Source organism: Canis lupus, chromosome 22 (genome assembly GCF_011100685.1).
Source record: "Canis lupus familiaris isolate Mischka breed German Shepherd chromosome 22, alternate assembly UU_Cfam_GSD_1.0, whole genome shotgun sequence".
Taxonomy (NCBI): domain Eukaryota; kingdom Metazoa; phylum Chordata; class Mammalia; order Carnivora; family Canidae; genus Canis; species Canis lupus.
This window is the reverse complement of record NC_049243.1, coordinates 33,527,914-33,541,697: the sequence shown is the minus strand read 5'-3', so window position 1 is coordinate 33,541,697 and position 13,784 is coordinate 33,527,914. Positions and strand designations below refer to the sequence as shown.

Sequence of the window (13,784 nt, the reverse complement as noted above, 5' to 3'; positions counted from 1 at the left end):
TGGAAGGCAGTGGGTACATCCTCGGTTTTATATGGAATAATTTATTCTGTTACATGCAAACAATTTTCTCATTTAGAAGCGTAAGTTTAGAAAGAAGTATGTGTTGATTCTAAGCAGCCAAAGGGTTTATATTAATACAGACATATGTCACTTTTTTGGCTGCCCAGCATCTGACCTTCTTCTGTACATTTAGGAAATTTTATATCTTATAAATCTTGATGGAAGGCATATCCTACTGTAGAAGCAGAAGATGCCAGATACACAACCAACCCAGATGTTTTTGCAGCTAGTAACAGGCACATTTCCTATGCTGAGCCAATCAGAAGTACCCACCATTTTTATAAATCAAAAATCAAAAATGAAAAGAAGGAAGAGCTGAAAATATGCTCTGATGCTGGTAGGAGTGGCAGCATCGGTACCTGTTTCTCAGGGATGGGAGAACCAGAGGATTCCCCAGGAGCAGTATAGGTGGGATGCACATCAAGGCATAGTTCTCAGCACTAGAAACAATTGTATTTTCTGCAATCCAGTTATACAATGTGTTTTACGGTGTGGTTCTTGCTACCTGGAATCCAAACCTCTTAGTTTTACCTTCCTGGTGATTCTGAGACTCTTAATCCTTTCAGTTAATTCCTTTGCTCCCTTTGTATGTGGCCTTTAAACTAAAACCCTTAAGGGATACAATAATGCTTCACAACCCACTCATTGGATGGTTTAATAAATTGAAGAACATTCTCCAAATGTGAATGGTTAATATAGTGATCCATTACGTATTTCAGATGATACATTTCTTTATCTGACCTATGTCTTCATTCAAGAGTCTCAGTTTTTATTATTTGCTGTGTTTTGTCACTTCTTTAAATTTATAAAAACAGATCCTTACCCCCAAATACACATGTGCTATTACAGACATTTAAGAAGATGATGGGTAGAGATTTGACTTCAAACTCCAAGGCAAAAAGTCTTTTAGCTGGCATCTCCTTGATATTCATGCCAACAGACATACTTGCACTCACACTGCTGACACAGAAACTAGCCCCTTACACCACCTGCCACAACCCAGAAGGCACATGACTTCAGAAGGAGCGTTAGCCAAAGGCAACACAGGAGCAGCAGTGAAGGGAAAAGATTTAATGTTACCACAAGCCAAAATGGAGATGACCAAAAGTACATAATTCCAGGTTCCAATTCCCACACATTCCTCAAGTGATTCTCTTTTGGTATAATGAAAAATCTGCCAGGCAACTGGACACGTTCCTCTACCAGGAGTCTAGCAGGGACTGATAATCCTGCAAGCAGTATCACAAAAGGGGTCGATGTCCCAGGGACTCCTCCAACCTGACCTTGCATCATTGATAATACTCATTCTCCTCTCCCTCTTAGCAGGGCAGACTCTGAATGGATTGGCAAAGATCCATTACAGAGTTCAGCTCTCTATTTTAAAAGGCAGCCTCTTATTCTTTGCTGCCAAATTTATTTCATTTTCTTCTGAACTATAGAAAGCTCCTGATAGTCCATTAGTTTTACCTCCAATGTCTACTCAGGGTCAGAATCCAAGACTCCACTCTGATGTCACAGTTAATGGCATTGACATTACTGGGGCTCAAGACAGAGACAAAAGGAATTGAGAACAAAGATTGCTGGCTAAGTGGGGCCACCCTGCTGGAAGAAATACATATAAGAGTAGGAGCTTTGACTTTTTAATTCTATGTCTAACCCTCTCATTCTAGGTGATTTCTGATTCTCTAGTTCCATGGCTTCAACTATGATCTGACAATACCAACTGCGTGTTTCCAGCAAGGATTTCACCCTTAAGCTCCAGAATCATATACCTGCCTGCTTACTTGACACATACACTTCAATTCTAACAGGTAGGTCAAGCTTAAAATGAACAAAACCAAAGCTTGATTACCCCAAGACCTTCCCCCAATCTGTTTATCCCCTAGTCATCCTCACCTCAGTCAATAGCAGCTCCATTCTACCAGTTGCTCAGTCCAAAAATTTAGAGTTATCTTTGATTTCTCTCTTATTCTTAAGCTTCACATCCAAAACTTCAAGAAATCCTGTCAATTCTGTCATTGAACTAGAGCCAAAATTTTACCAGTGCCCATCTCTCCCACCACCACCCTAGTGCAAACTGTCATCACTTCTCAGAGGACTAATTTCAGTAACTTCTTAATTGGTCTTTATGATTCAATTTGCACCCCACCCCCCAAGTCATTCAGTCTTCCCTTAACAAAGTTAAACCTCAAGATGTAGGTTCTTGCTGATGGAAACTCTCTTGTGGTTTTACGTATCACTCAGAATAAAATCTGAAGTTTTTCTCATGGTTCACAATGCTTTCTTTGCTATGGTCCTAATTTTCCTTACTCACTTCATGTCCTCCCATTCCCCTCTCTCCTTCTTCCCACTCCACACACTGGCCTTATTGCTTTTTCTTGTACATACCAGGCATCCTCCTACTTAACCTTCTTTGAGTGGCCCAAATGTCTCTGGATGGCTGACACATTTCATCTTTCTGAAATGCCCACCTCCAAATTATAACCTGTAACTTCTCTTACTTATTTCAGGACCTTCCCTGACCCCTAGATTTTTAGTTTATGTGCTGCCAAAACAAGCACTCCTGGCCCCTACATAAAATTGTCTCTCCATTGAGTATCTTTGTACCACCTCATTATGCTCTATTTTCCTTCATCTCACTTACTTCCATGTTTTTTGCTTATGTGTTTATTTCCTGCTGTCTCCCACAGCTCTTACTCCATGTAAACAAATTCTGCTTATTTGGTTCACTGCTACATCTTAACACCTATGATAATGTCTATCTGTAATAAGCCCCTACTCTATATTATTGAATTAATAAAGAATGGAGATCCCAGAATGGAACCCTGAAGGAACGCTCATATTTGAGGATTTGGGGAATAATAATAAAAGAAGCTTGTAAAGAAAACTGAATAGTCTCCAAAGAAGACAAAAATAAACCGAAAGAGTTCAGTGGCCTCACTGAAGCCACAGGAAGTGACTATGTCCAGCTTGAGGAAGTGGTTAACACTTGAAAATGCTACAGGTAAGATACTAGTGAAGTGTGAGAAGAACAGAGAGAGACTATTAAAGAATCAGGGTGAAGCAAGGAAAGGGTTTCAAAAAAGATTTAATGATCAACCCTGTCAAACATTATTTAGGAATTATGTTACATCAAATGCTCATTGGGTTTAGAAAACAGAGATCTTTGTAACTTTAAAAGAGCAGTTTTGGTGAAGTAGTAAAAATAAGAATCTGACTGCAATGGTCAAAATAAGCTTCAAGGAAAGAGAGAAAGGACATAATGAGTACAGAAAATTTTCTGTAAAAAGTAACAGACAAGAAGGAGGTAGAGTAGGATGTATTGTCATGTGAGGCATTTCTTTTTTTAATGCAAATTTTATTACATCTTTGTATGCAAGTGAGAACAATCTTGTAAACAAAGAAAGTTAATTGTGTAGCAAAAAAGAGGGAATAGTAGAAATATTTTGAGTATTGGATTCCATTTCCCTTTGCCTACTCAGAGACATCATTCTTGTCTTTGTCCTTGTCCTTGTTTGAAGGCACGAAGGCACGTTTTTTAATTCACTAATAAATTCAAAATAATCCCACTCAAGCTTGTCATTTTGCTTTTAGTCTGCCTTTTCTCTTTTTACAATATATAAACAATTGTAAATCTTGTATACAAGAGATTATATTAATTTATAACTGGGTTTAGACACTAAGCATATACGAAGCCTGCTGATATTTTCAACTTAGAAAAAATTTTTAAAGAAATGTTAATTTAAAATAAATGCTCCCTATGACAATTTCATTGATTTCATGATCTGCTAAAAGGTCATAATTGAAAAACACCAATCCAGTGTCTGGCAATAAAAAGTGAGGGGCTGATGCAGAGTGAAAGACAAAAATCTTTGGAAATGTGAAGGTCAAGGATCTAAGACACCAGGGTGATGGAAATACACTCAGTAGAGGCATATTGAAATCACCAAGAGTTTGGCAGGATTAATGTTAACAAAAAAGAAGCAATGAGCCAAGTGCTAAATCTGGAAGAATTGAAGTGATGTGGCCCAAATGTCTCTGGATGGCTGCCACAAAGAGGCATGCTGGGCAGCAGAACTTACTTATGTCAGCTTCCATAGAATTGGGCATTCTCACTCTGTATACCATACCTGGGTCATCACATAAGTCCTATCACCTAATTATCAATTTTGTATTGATGGTTCAAAAAACACATCTCCAATGTTGCTCTGTCCTCTGAATCCCAGATTCACAGCCATCCACTTAAATGACATCATCACTGACTCTCCCACAAGCCCCCCAAATTAAATACTCCCAAAACTAAAGGAATCACTTCATCCTTCCTAATTGCTTGAGAAAGAAATCTCAATGCCAACCTTAATTTCTCTATCTCTCTCATCCCACACATCCATAAATCACAAACCCTTTTTCATTCTAGCTCCTATATATCCCTCAGATCTGCCCATTTCTCCCCACTTTTCTGTCACAACTTTACTTCAGGAGCCCATAATTTCTTGCCTGGGTCTCTGCAGCAATTTCCGAGTACCTGTCTCCTCTCTTCCCCTGGTTTCCCTGAAGAAGATTGATTACAGATATCCACTTCTTGGGTGGTTCTTTCTGTCTTTATTATTATTGCCACCCAATTTTTCAGTATTCTCAATTTAAAAGAATTGCCCTATTGTGTGAAGCTTGGGGACAGCAAGACTCACTTCCCATCATAGCAACTGAATGAGGACAAATTTTTTCTCCTCATCTTCCAGGACCTAAGGCATGGGCATGTTTAGGGTTGCCAGTTTGACACTTGCACTTAGGACTTTGAATATGGAGTGAATAATGTGAAAGGACAGTTAGCTATGGCATTCAAAAATAGCACTGCCAGTGGAGCCGGAGGTGAGAATTGTACTTTTATCAGCAAGGCCAGTGCTAGCAGTAACACCCTAAACAGATTGTTATAACACATCCCATTGGCTGTGGCGCCTGCTGACTATACTCCATTGGTTTCCACACATTTTCTGAATCTGGTTCTCCAACTCTCCTGTTGATTCTATAAATATTCCCAAACCTGGGGATCCCTGGGTGGTGCAGTGGTTTAGCGCCTGCCTTTGGCCCAGGGCGCGATCCTGGAGACCCGGGATCGAATCCCACGTCAGGCTCCCGGTGCATGGAGCCTGCTTCTCCCTCTGCCTATGTCTCTGCCTCTATCTGTGTGTGTGTGTGTGTGTGTGTGTGTGTGTGTGTGTGTGACTATCATAAATAAATAAAAATTAAAAAAAAAACTTTAAAAAAATATTCCCAAACCTGTATGAAATATCCTTTTCTGCCTAAACTAGCCAATGTCATTTTCTATTGCTTACAGTGAAAATTCTGACCAGCACAGACCAGTTAAGAAGTTGCTGCAATAATTTAGGATAAAAGAGGTTAGTAGCCTGAATTAAAGCAAGGGTAAAGGATGATGGAATGTAGGGGAGAGAGTAGAAAAACATGAGTTAAAATTCATAGGAATTTATTGGATATTGGGATAAGGAAAAGAAAGTGTCCCTGAGGACGGTTTTTAGCCCGGGTAAATGAAGCGTTGTCAATACTTCCAAATACAACAAAAAATGGAGAAATAATAATGATAACGGAGTTAGGCAGATGGGAGAAGAGCAGATTTGTGGTGGTGGGAGTTAATTACTGTTTTATAAAAGTCGAGTTTGAGTTTTTAAGACGACATCATTGGAGTCATAGAGTAGACAGATGGATAGAAGTATGAATCTGTGGGAAAATGTCAAGGATAAAGATAGAGGATTGAAGTCACCAGGAACTGAAATCATAAGAGGAAATGAGATCACTCTGGAAGAGATCACAACATAAGAACAGTGGGTCGAAGATGGACATCTGGAGAATACCATCATTTAAGAGATGAGCTTAGGAAGAAGACTAGAAAATAAATCACATCATTCTGGACCACAGTTCCTTTCTTGATGAGATGGTATGACTTTAATTACTTTTTCTGGTTTCCTTGGACACGTAGAGCCTCTTGAAAGTAATTTTCTTATCTTTGGCAGCTCCTTCTCAATGAACTATGATTTCAAATGATTATTTCCTACCTCAAGTTTCCAACCCAAGATCCAAGCCCTTCATTCTTAGCTGGCAATCTCTACCTGCAAAGTTTGAAGAGTAAAAAACCCTTCTACATTTTAGGCAATTCTCTGAAAGAAGAATAACACTATGAGGAGACCAGCTATCTGTCACCAACACTCCCATATAGATCTCTTACATATGCAGGGGTTCTCCATTTTCCTTCAGGCCCACACAAACTGTTTGGGTTCCAAAGTAGCAGAGCCCTATTCCAGCCATCTAATTAGCTTCTACTTGACCAAAAAGGGACTTTACCACCTCCTACCTCAGCGTTTAACTTTATTTTTTATCTTTATTACCCCATATTGAGCCAATATCATTGGTTAAAGATGAAGACTATGATGACATAAAAAATCGTCTACAGTTATGTAGCCTCCTTTCTATCTTTCTCTTGGTTTCCAGTAGCCTACTAGTATTTAACTGATGCCACAACACAGCCAGCTTCCACTGATGTACAGGGGATGGTAAGAAGGAAGATGAATCTGTGTTTCATTCCTCCCTCTTTCCCTTGGGGTGGAGGTAGGATGAAGTAGGGGGTTGTGTTCTATTAATGCATCATGGGTAGTTTTATGTGTTCAATTGACTGGAAATACTCAGATAGTAAATAAAACATTATTTCTGAGTGTATCTGTGAGGGTGTTTCTAGAATAGATTAGCAATTGAATCAGTGGACTGAATAAAGATCACCCTCACCAGTGTAAATGGATATCATCCAATCTGTTAAGGGCCGGAATAGAACAAAACAGTAGAGGTAAAACAAATTTGCTTCTGCTTGAGCTGGGATATCCATTTTCACTCCTAGTTGTCAGGTCTTTGGACTCACTGTGACTCACACCATTGCTCCCCACCCCCCTGCAGTTCTCAAGCCTTCAGGTTTGGACTGGGACTATACCACTGGCTTTCCTGGGCCTCCAGCTTGCAGATGGCAGATTATAGGGCTTCTTAGCCTCCATAATTGGCTCCCTGGCTCACGTGAGCCAACCCCTCATAACAAATCCCTTTCTAAGTATCTGTATATACCCTCTTGGTTCTGTTTCTCTGAAGAACCTTGACAAGGTTAATACAACCTTAATACAACAACCTTAATACAAGGCCCCAGATAGGACAAAGAATTCCTAACCAACACACCAGGAAAACATAAAACAAGTGATAACTCAAGCATAAATTCATATGATTGTGCTGAGATTCAGATAAAGCAAACACTTATATAAGTATACTGAGTTCAGAGTACTCAGAGATTCAAATCAAGTTTCAAGTTACAGAGGCAAGAGTTTTGGATAGAAATAAGACTGGGGAGGAGGATAGGGAGGAGTCCTGGGTATTGTCACAAACTAGGAAAATGTATATAATTTATGTAAGGATATATAGTAAGGTTCAACTTGCTTAAAAGTCAAGGAAATGGGAAATAGCATCAATGAAACTCTGGAAAATACAGGCAGAAGAGAAAGCTAAAGGATTGAGGAGAGGCTCTTTGAAAGTTTATATAAAAACATAAGTAATGAGAGAGGGACTTTAAGAAGGCCAAAAAAGAGAAGAAAGGAAGTTGGTATCAACTGACAGCAATGGAAAGAGAATGAATAAGTTAAGAACTGATTTGGCTATTACTGCAAGCCAATTAAATCCTGTGAATAGCTATTTCTGTACAATGATGAGGATGGAAAGCTGAAACCAGGGGGTTGTCAAGTAAATGAGAGAAGAAGAATTGCAGAGACCTAGCAAACACTACATTTTCAACTACTGTAGTGATAAGAAGAAAAATAATGAAATGATGGTTAGAAGTAAGCAGACACAAAGGGAGATTTGTTTCGTTTCTATTCTTTTATATCCAGAAAGAGATTTGTCCTTTGAATATGTTTTTCTGTTATGTGACAAATATGATATCCGACTTGAAACACCTAAACAAAAAAAGGAATTTACTGACTCTTTAAGCAAAATGATCCAGAAGTAGGGTTAGTTTCAGAAATGGTTTGATGAGAAGTTCCTTTTTCTCTGGGAAGAACTAGTGAGAGTCAGTAGTGGGGTCAGCTTCCCTGGAGCCTCATGATTTGCCCAATTAGAGATCGTTAGTGAGATGAGGGAAAAGTTGGCATTAGACTCAGGGAGAAAACCAAAGGTGATTCCACTCTAGTGCACACCTTTCCTTATAATATTCAGCATCCAAACATACCTTTCAGTCAAGATACACACTTCCAAAAATGCCTGTGCCTATGTGAAATATACTCCCCCTGCCGCCCCCAACAGAGTGAACTCAAAATCCTTTCCAGTTACTGTAGCTAGGACAAGCCCAAATACAATCTCCTCCAAGAACACCTGTGGTAGCTAAAATAATTACAGCAAAATCTCCCACTTGAGAAAAAGAAGAATTGAAATCAACAGTGCTCTCTAGACATTTCTAAATGGAATGGTTCCTAGGAAAACTTTCTGCGGGGAATTTCCTTGTTCATCCCCCACCCCCACTGCAACATCAAACACAGACAACAGTATGGCTTCTGTGTCTGAGCTAACTACTTTCTGATAGTGTGAATTTGGAGTCTAGGGTTGAGCAGAAAGTTGGCTATTTTTAGCTGGGTTTGGTTAGATTTTTAGGGGAAATACTGCTGTCATAGGAAATTAAGAAATATTCTTATCTGTTTGTTTCTAGTATATATCAGGGCATACTAGTTAAAGCCACAGATGTTATCTAGTAAGAGTTGCTAAACCCAGACTTGGATCTAGAAATTTCTGTCTCCGACTAGACCAGTACTGGTTGCTACCATACTTCTAGCCCTCAGTATAATGGTTTCTACCCCAAATCGTATGGCTGACAAGGCAAATATAATGCCCCCCCACCCCCCATAGCTGTATCCCAAGTACTTCACCAAAACAGGAGTGATTTTTACCCTTTGACAGTGAAGCCTCAATTGAGGAAGCAGGAAGAAGATTGGAAAATCAGTCCCCTCCTGTACCCTATATTAACCTCAGCTCAAGGCCAGAAATTAGTTATTCGAACTCTACAAAAAAAAAAAAAACAGGTAACCAGACTCTAAGTCATTTTTTTATAACAGTCTACGGACTGAAGACCCTCCTTATCAAACCTATTTTTTCTCCTCCCAACTTTCAGAGGCCTAATTTCAGAAGCAGATCCCATTGTCATAGATTACTGAATGTTAAAAGCCTTCAACACACTTCAGCATTCCAACCTTTCTTATGTGATCTGTATCCCAAAGCCGTAGTTTGGAAAGTTCCTTTGTAACTACAGATAGAAAGCCAACTCAACAACATAAGACAGAGCATTTCTCTCTTTACTCCTTCCTTGGTTCAGACCAGCTCCACAGTTTTTACTCACAACACCTGATTTTCTATGGCTAAGGTCAAGATTAGTTCAAGCTCGGTAAGACTCATATGTTGCAACAATAAAGGTTTGGGTTGGTTGGTTGATTTTTGTATGGTTATCTCTTGCATTTAAAAAGGTCCAGAGACTGTAGAGTTTTAGTTAATTTTTGATCACGTCCCCATTCCTTTGCCTCTCTCTTGAGTCTAACTCATTTCTGTGCAAGAACTCTAGCCCTGGCTGGCTGGTTACAGTAATAAAATATATGTAAGTTTCACATCTGCCTATCACAGAGACCTTGAATTCCCACAGCATTCCCTGGAATTCGACTGGATCTGTGATTGTCACAAGTCTATTACTCAACTAATCTCTCGTTCCAGGAGGACAACATGAGCTGAATAAGCAAACCTCAGCAACATTCTCCAGGACTGATTTCTTGCACTCAAAGGCTCATAGATTCTCAAAATCTGAAATTGGAAGCTGGAAGTTGTAAAAAAACTACAAATTCGGGGAACAATTAAGTAATGCCACTATAATATTCAAGAAAGCAAAATTGAACACATAGGAAAATAGAATTTGTTCAAAGAAGGAAGATCCTGTCATTGAAATAAGAGATAAATCAAAAGTTAAATGGGAGAGATTATCTTTAGGTAAGAGAAAGGCACCTCATATTGCAGCACATTAATTAATAATGCTGATTGTATTTTACATGAAGAATTCCCACTGCCTGCATGTCTAAAGCCAACCTGTCTTGCCTGTAAACAGATTTATCTTGAGTTTTATTTCAGCTGAAATTTTTATTAAGATAAATGTAGATTCACATGCAGTTATATTTATATAAATTTATTTATATTCTATAAATTATATATTTATAAATATATATTATATATATTTATAAATAAAATATAAACACATAAATAAATCACAGAGACATGTGGTGTACACTTTACCCTATTCCATTAATGGTGACATTTTTATAAAAACTATAGTACAATATAGTAAATAAAATATTTACATTAATATAACCCACCACCTCTCTTGGATTTTGAAACCAATTTGAACGATCAAAATCAATTTGAATGTAACTGATTCCTACTTCAGAAGAGAAGAGCATAAAGTTAACTTGAGGAAGTTTTTGACAGCCTTTATCACTTTTGAGGAAAGATGGTCTTCAGATAACCAAGTATATTGGGAAAAATGAGAAACAAGGAGGTTGTGGTGAATCATAATGAAAAAAATCAGTATTTTTCAGGAAAATATTTGCATACATAGTAGTATATATTAAGACACTAATGATATATATATATATATATATATATATATATATATAATCTCAATACATTGAGTGCTTTTCTAGTAATAAGCCTGAGAAAATGTGATAAAAGCAATTATAATAGCATTTCAGAATGCGTTGGCTCTAAATCAAGGTGATTAAAACAGATTATTTCCAAGTTTTTGTTATTTGTAGTTACTTATAATCACTTTGCCTTGCTTAAAATTTGTTTAATCATGCAGTCCAAATTCATTAAAAATAGCATTGTATTTTAGCAACGAAATAAATGCAAAGAGTGAAACAAAAACTCTACAACGAACGAGGTTTGGGAAAACAATCTTTTTAAAAAGAATGTAGCAATTGACAAATGACATTTTTCATTGAATGTAGCAGTAGCATTCTGCAGAAAGTTTTATGTTGCTTCATCAAAGAATATGAATGCATCCATAGAAATGTACAGTCTAGGGCTTCAACAGAATTTTTAAATAAAATATCTTTTAACAGTATTTGTAACAAAAAAGTTATAATTTATTAATTTGACACTCTCACAATTTTGTATCTTTAAAATCCATTTATAAATTAATTCTATTGAATCAAAAGTATTTATCAAAACCTATTATGTGACTAGGTATGACCTATTGAGACCTGTTATATAGCTCTGCCCTAGATTCTGGGAATCTATTGGAAAACAAAACAAACACAGTTCTGTTCATTAACTTGCATGTAAGAAAAAAAGCAAAAAGTTTTAGGGAAAAATAAAAATTTTCTCCCTAAAATTTCTCAAATATGAAAGAATATTTGAGCAAAATTTTATGCCTATTAGGAGATAATCTTCTGTTGCTATTATTTGTTTCTCTGAAAGGTTAACTCCCATGCCACCAAGGTTCACGAGGCTCTTTACAGCACATGTCATCGCCTCAAAGCTTGCTCCATGAGATTTTGGTGATTTTTAGAAAGTCTCAGAACAGCAGCCTTTCTAAGGAGAAGTTTCAGTTGAATCCTGGAATCGCTCTGCTTTTCCAACATCTATCTGGCATGTTGTTGAACCAAAAGTGACGGTCAAGCTTTTCCTGTAGTTTCTCTCCCAAAATCATTTAGGAAAAATAACAGATTTAACTGACATATAAAGAGAAGAAGATATATAAGAGGTTTTATAAGCAAAGCATCCATTCAAACTAAATACTGCATTCAGATTTTAAAGACCTTTAGCTAATATAATGGCTGTGATTTTTTTCCTCATAGGCCTTTTGATTCAATGTGGGACTCCAGCCTAAACCATCTCCTTGCCTTTCCTTCCTCATCTGGCCCTTTCTTTTCTTTATTCAACCCTCTGTGTAACCCCTGGTGTTTTTCACTCTCTTTAGCCTCCTATCCAAACTCAATTATAGGCCTGCCTTTGCATAATCCAAATTTATCAAATCCCCCATTGTCCTGCTCCTCTAAAATATGATCATGGCCCTAAACAGCAAATTTGCCCCTCCACTCTTCCATCATGAGTATGTTTATAGGGAGAGAGATCTGTAGTTAACATGAAACAGTTGCTTGATTATACTTCCAGGTAAAACAAGTGAAAATATGTCTCATATTTCTAGGAAGAGGCATCAGCTGACTGAGGCAGAGGCAGTGGAGAGTGGACATTTCTCTCTGTTAAGAGATCTCAAAAGAAAGGCATCAGATAACAGTAAAACAAGTTGAAATTTGTCTTCATCATTATCCCTGCCACTCTACTGTTTTTTGGACACTGTGTGCCTCAAGTGGAAAGTAGGACTAGAAAAGCATCAGTGATTCTGTCTGGCAGCCCTTGTAAGTGTGGGAGGTGGAGACATAACGGCCCCATACCACCTCAGAAGAGAGTAAGTGCGGTATGAGGGGGGATGGTGATAGTAAGACTCGTGCCTAAGCCAGCACTGGGCTTGGTTGCAAATAACAGATAACCCAACAAACAATAACTAAAGGGAGGCTTGAATGTGTCTCAGATAATAAGAATCCTGCTGCCCTAGGAATCAGGATGTCACTTTTTCTCTTCTGTGGTTTTTTAGCATACAACTTTCATCCTCGTGGTCGTGTGAAAACTGCTCAGTCTCTCAGCATTGCAGACAAAGAAAAAGAAGGGTGCAAGTGGAAGGATAAAATCTCCTTCCTTACATGGTTTTGCCTTTTTCTCTGACAAGGAAAGGAAGGTCTCCGTCAGAGGTTCCCTCACTACCTTCTTGCCCACAATCATGTTAAGTCATCTCTCTGGCTTAAAGGAGGTGGGATTGTGAGCTTGTTTTTTGCCTTAGATTTTACAGGAGAATAAGTCAGTAGAAAAGGAATTTGGAATGGGTATTGAGTCAACTTATCTGCACAACTAGAGTGGAAGTGGATAAGAATTCCTCACCAAAAAAAAAAAAAAAAAAAAAAGAATTCCTCACCATTCTGAAGATCCAAGGAAAGAAGAGCACAGTAGTAATATGCTCATCAAAAAGGCAAATCACCTCAAGGATTCACATCCTTACTCAGCAACAATAATGTTAATGCATCAGTGATATCAAGTAAGATGAAAAGTTTTTACTATCGAAGTTACTTGAGAAGTTTCTAGTGTTAATAAGGTATCTACCCAAATACAATAAATAAATAAATAAATAAATAACACACACACACACACGTGTGTGTGTGTATATATCAGGCATGTGTGTGTGTGTGTGTGTGTGTACACATAAGAAAGAGGAAGAAGGGGTGAAGGAGGAGAAAGAAAAGAAGGAATAAACTCTTTGACCTTGCTCAAAGACAAGAGAACCTGGAACTGTATTTCAAATAGTTCCAGAAGTATTAGGAAATAAGAATATGAAACTGGGCTGTAGTCCATACAAATTAATCTGAGAACATAAAAGAATTAATGGATTATGGTTTTACATAAATAACCACATTACCTCCAACCTACAGCAGAGTTGGTCACATATTCATTGATTAAGTAAATTCCTTAAAAAATGTTTTTTTCTTAAAAGGTCAGGCTCTAAGAATTTTCCCAGAAATTTTCAAATAGATGCAATAGAATATTGT

The 13,784-nt window shown here is 37.8% G+C and overlaps 1 long non-coding RNA gene across 1 annotated transcript; it reads left to right on the top strand.

The window, feature by feature from the left end:
• The first annotated feature begins 1,642 nt into the window (after positions 1 to 1,642).
• Positions 1,643 to 12,559, top strand: LOC111091671. Its single transcript, XR_005376050.1, has 6 exons — positions 1,643 to 1,871; positions 2,751 to 3,064; positions 5,396 to 5,456; positions 6,562 to 6,623; positions 9,850 to 10,119; positions 12,335 to 12,559. It is a non-coding gene; the product is annotated as an uncharacterized LOC111091671 (long non-coding RNA).
• Positions 12,560 to 13,784: the final 1,225 nt, after the last annotated feature.